Source organism: Sminthopsis crassicaudata, chromosome 3 (assembly GCF_048593235.1).
Source record: "Sminthopsis crassicaudata isolate SCR6 chromosome 3, ASM4859323v1, whole genome shotgun sequence".
Taxonomy (NCBI): domain Eukaryota; kingdom Metazoa; phylum Chordata; class Mammalia; order Dasyuromorphia; family Dasyuridae; genus Sminthopsis; species Sminthopsis crassicaudata.
Genome location: NC_133619.1, coordinates 211,481,655 through 211,487,530, shown reverse-complemented (window position 1 = coordinate 211,487,530; position 5,876 = coordinate 211,481,655).

Genomic DNA, 5,876 nt, shown 5'->3' with positions numbered 1-5,876 from the left:
TGGTTGGTTTTTTTGGTATTAGGGCAGGGGGTTAGTTCTTAATTTTAATTAAGTCAGATTAGTTGATGCAATGAAGGAATTTTTCACCTATAAATTTGGATTAACTGGAACAAATAAACCCAATTAAAACAGTCATCCAAAAATACTGAATCTAAGAATTGCTTTATGATGTTAGGAATTTCAGAATCATTTTATATTTAGGAGAAATTTCAGAATTTTTTCAGAATAGGAGTAATATAGTATCAGTGGGGAAAAGATAGCTCAGGGTTAACTTGAGAACTTCAGTTTTAGGTTTTTGGATTTTGGTTTTTGACCAAACAGGAAGATAAGGATAAGCCAAAATGATGTGACATAACATCCAAATTTATGGGTAAAGAATTACTAGAAATTCTTAAATACACATATTTATAATCATAACCATATACTTTTTACTCTGGGAAGGAAGTGATGGGGTAGTAATCTTTTTATCCTTAATCCCAAACTGATTTTAACATATTGAATATTAAAATACTTCACAAGTTAATAAACCATTTGTAAAGTGTTTATAAAACTTTGTATCATGTGTTGGTACATCTTATCAAATCTTTTCTGGCATGTATTCCATTCTAATTTCTGTAAAATTTCTATGTTGCTGTAAATATTATAAAAAATATTTATCCCGTGGTAACCTTATCAGCATGAAAATGGTTAATTTTTACTGAGCACAATGTATTTTTGAATGGACCTTCCAAAAATACGTCTTTAATAAAATGCAGATTTTGCACTAGAAAAAAAACCAATGTTGTCCAAATTGCTGTAATTCCAAAGCTTTGCAAGCCAGCAGCATTGAATTCCTCCCTATGATAATCATAGCATATAGCTTATTTTTTTTTCTTCCTTAAATGCAATTCATTTTAATTACAACTGTTTGACAAAGGAAAATGTGCCTTTAAAGGAAAAAATCAATTCAAGGGATAGAAATTAATTTCAATGAAAGCAAAAAATTTGGTACTTGATAATATTATTGTTTTCATTTTCAAAATACCTCTCACCCCAGAAGATAGAGGACATTTGGCAACTTTAAGTTACTCTTAAGAATGAAAATTAATAGGCACTCAAGAACCTGAGGGACCTACTAATTTGAGCTTATTAGAAAAGTCCAATACCATTGTCAATTCCACACCTCTCCTGAGCCATTGGTGCTTTAAAATTTCAGAGAATCTGTTTTCCTTCTCACCTCAAGGACTTTCAGAGTTTGCTGCTTCTGCCCTGATTTACATGAGGTAAGATGGCCACCTTAAGAGGATTGCTGGCTTAGGATAATTTGTTTGCCTCTGGTTTTTAATTCACTGAAATAGCAAAATAATCAATGACTGACCTTTCTACCCCTTTAATAGTAAGAACCAAATAAAATTATAGTCAAAATCCAATCTACTATAATTCTTAATTCTCAGTATTAAAGATTATGGGTATATGGTTTGACAGATGAAAGAAGTTAATTCAGAATAACTACTGTTCATAGTTGAAAACAAAATTATTCAAAATAACTCACTATGTCTAATGTAGAACATAAACAATTAACAATAGTTCTCCATTAAGTATAAGTTGGTATATGTAACAATTAGATATTTGTGTAATATTTTAATCTACATTAATTTAGCATAAACACAGATTTTCTTTTATTTGCTTTACACAAAAGTGTAAAGACTCCAAATTTTATCACTTAAAAGTATGTATTTTGCTCATATTTTAAAATTAATTTTCTGATTGTGTTGTTTTTTGATGAGCTAACATACCACCATAAATTACAGGGAAAAAAGGCTTTTTAAAAATTTTAGTGCAACGATGGGATTTCTAGTTTAGAAACAAAAATAACTTAGCATATGGCTGAGAGGTAAAAATGAAGAAGAAAGTGACAAATCATAACATATGTTTTAACATATTTAACATGTATTGGACTACCTGCCATCTAGGGGAGGGGCTGGGGGGAAGGAGGGGAAAATGGGAACAGAAGGTTTTGCAAGGGTCAATGTTGAAAAAATTACCCATGCATATGTTTTGTAAATAAAAAGCTATAATTTAAAAAATGAAAATAACAAATCAGAAAGGAAATGATGTTGACTAATAACAAGTGTAATTGAATTAAATTGCAGCTATTAGTACTGTCACTTCAAATTTCTGTAATAGAAATTCTTTTCAAATGCTTAAAGGATTTCACATTCTCATTATATTCTAGGAACAGAGGTGGCAGTATTATTTGACAATATTTTGTTAAACAGTCTACAGTTTTGGAAATGTGACAAAAGTGGAACTTGAAATTCTGGAAATAAACAGGATGGGAAGGTTAATAAACAATGGACATAATTGGTGACCCTTTATTGGGAACCACAATTAAAATAATAGTCTCCTCTCTCTCCTTCCCCATTTATTTCTCTAAGACTTTATTATCCTAGAAAACTGCTTCTGATGGTTTTTCATCACTTAAAGCCTCATTTTAGTTTTGAATAACATTGTGTTAATTATGTCCCTATTATATTTCACATATAAAAACATGTACATAAGAAAACCAGAAATAACTTTTGATGGAAGCCAGCCTATTAGATTTTACATAGGCTTTGGTCAATAATTTTATTGGGAAGACATAAGAGTACATTATATGTGACATTTTTCATGAAATAGCTAAATCCTTTTTTTATACATTTTGATTTGTGATTAATGTTTAAAAAAAAAAAAGAAAAGGCTTTCCTTTTCAAAGACCTGAGGTTTTTTTAAAGCAACTATTTAAAATGAAGACCTGTGAGAAAGGAGATGGAAAGAATTAGAAATTAAGATTGTAGGTATATTTTATATAATAGCTCTATGTTCATGTGCACATATATATAGATTATATGTCAGTATTCTACTAGACTCCAAACTTTATCACTTAAAAGTATGTGTTTTGTTCATATTTTAAAATTAATTTTATGATTGTGTTGTTTTTTGATGAGCTAACATGCCACCATAAATTACAGGGAAAAAAGGCTTTTTAAAAATTTTAGTGCAATTTTCATTATATTTACTTATTAAATCCCAAAATAGTTTGGAATTTTTAACTAGAAATAATGACATAATCAGAATCTTAGAAATGAAATGACCTTAGAGGCCCCCACCTGAGGCAGAAAACAAATTCCATTGAGGTTCTTTGTGAACACTTAACCCTTATACTCTTTCACCTTTTTTTTCCCCTCTCACTTGAAATTCTATATTTGTCTCTGTGTCTGGTGAAAAATTGCTGTAGGCATTAGCTCTAAGGGTATTTTTATTTTTCCCACATATTTTGTCGATTATGTTGCCTGTGATGGTGCACATTTGTCTAGCCTTCTAAAGCCAGAGATTGATTTTATCAACACTCATTAAAAAAAGAGTGAAGTCTCTGACTAGAGAAGTCCTGATACCAGTTCACAGGAACAGTATGGTAATTATATAGCAGCTATAAGAAATAGAAAGTTATTGGGCCTAGAGTAAAAAAGACCTCATATTTTTAATTCAAATTAGACTTCAGATATTCCCTAACTGTGTGACCCTGAAAAAATCACTTCACCTTGTTTGCCTCAAGTTTCCTCATTTGCAAAATGAACTGGAGAAGGAAAGAGCATGTCATTCTAATATTTTTGCCAAGAAAACCCCAGATGGGATCAGAGTTAGATGTAATTGAAAAATGACTGTGCAAAAATAATATAGGATTGAAAACATGTTTAAGTTAACAAAGAAGTAGGTACAATAATAATCAGGAGAAGGTACCTGAGAATGAAGTTATACGTGGGAAAGCAAAAACCATTTGATCTAGAGTCAGAGGGTTGGCTACTGTTTGCTATTTTTATGACTTTCAAACTCTCTGAGCCTCATCTAATCTGTACAATGAAGGACTTGGACTTGATAGTTTCTAAAGTCTTTCTGCCTCTGAATTTGTGATTTTATGGTTTCAAGTTATTGTTAATATTAATTCCATGGAATTTGATCTCTGAGGTGATCTTCTGTTCTCCACCTGTTTCTCCTTTGGAAAAGAATGTATAATTCAAGGAGATTAATTAGTATGAGTGAATGTGGCCAAGAGATCCAGCCTCCCTATTTTGTAAATAAGGAAACTGAAATTAAGAACAAATAGGATCAGGAATGAAACCCAGATCCTCTAATGAACTCAAAAACTAATTTCTCCTTCTAATGTGCTGTGCTACGAGGCCTTACCCAATTTTGACAAGGAAAACTGCATCCAGGGCCAGTTGTAGGTAAAATAATGAAATAGGTAAATCTGTATAATTTTGATAGAAGATGCTCCTTTGAAAGGCAGCATGAAATCATGAATAGGACATTGGATATGATATTAGAAGGGCATGGATTCAAATCCTACCTCAGATACCTTAGTAACTATCACCCCAGACATCCATAACTTCTTTGCCTCAGGCTTAGACTTGACAGCCTTTGAATTCCCTTCTAGCTTTAAAGCTATGATCCTATGATTGTGGCCTCTGAATTCACCCTATGGAGGTATTGGCTATTCAATTTACAGATAAGATCCTGCTCATATTACACAGCATATCATCAATTAAAGATTATTGTTGCTATAGTTCAGTTGTGTCCAAACCTTTGTGACCCCATTTGGGTTTTTTTTAGCAAAGATACGAGGGTGGTTTTCCATTTCCATTTTTTTCTCCAACTCATGTTACAGATGAAGAAACTACAGTAACCAGGGTTAAATGACTTGCCCAAGATCACACAGCTAATAAATGTTTGAGGCCAGATTTGAACTCAAGAAGATGAGTCTTCTTCATTTCAGCCTTGACACTCTATCCATTGCACCACCTCGCTGCCCAATTAAAGGTTATTGAAAGTTAAAGTAGCATATAAAAAGCCATTTATAGCAGGGTGGGTAGTCTGGCTTGAACCAAGATTTTGTTGCCATGGTGAGTCATAATGTGAGTTTCCTGCCTAGAGAAAAGATTTTCTATACTGGTCCTCAGAGCCCAATTCTTTCTCTAATTCTCTGAACTACAGATCCCCTAACACTTCCCTTTTGTCTCAAGGATTAAATACTGTCCCCTAAGCAGAGGAGTAGACCAGCAGGTCCATGATCTTGGGGTGACATCTTCTTCCAGTGAACTACTTCCAGTTTTGTAGTGCAAACTGATGATGGAATGAATAAGAGTGAGCCTTCATTTGATTTCTCTTCACTCAGGAAAACCAAGCAAAAGGTGATCAGATTTGTTATAATCATCCTTAGCCAAAAAATGGGACCAAACCCTTTATTTCACATAACTACAAGTATGAATGTGCCATTATTTAATCTCACACACACACACACACACACACCCCTTTATGCCATCTAATCATAATCACAATTCACTTAAAAATGTCACTGCATGTATTTTTCAGACTTTAAAATAGTTTTAGACCATGAGTGAAGAAAAAGTAGGGAGCATAACTACAGATAAGCTATTATCATAACCTAAACCTTTAAACATTTGTGCTGATTCTTAATTCGGTAGCTTATTAAAAGAAAACCTATACCTTCAGAGTAATTTGTGATCTCACTGGTATTACACTATCCTCAGATTACTGATACCCAAGAAAAGATTTGAACAGATAAGTTGTTAATTGTATCCTTTCCTCAAGAAACTGGCTTTGGAGAAAGGGTTTTTCTTCATATTTTTGTTGGTCTTTGGTTGCAGAAGACACCACTTGTAAAATGTTGTTGCCTTTGTTTTTTTTCAAGGTGAAAAATTCAATGGAAATTTAGATGAGGGGTTCTGATATCTGAAAGCATTTGCAAAATTCAACATTTCTACCAAATGGTGTACTATTCAGTTTTCTTCTGAAAGAAAGATCTGTCTAATCCTGTGCTACATTGCTCCTTTACAATG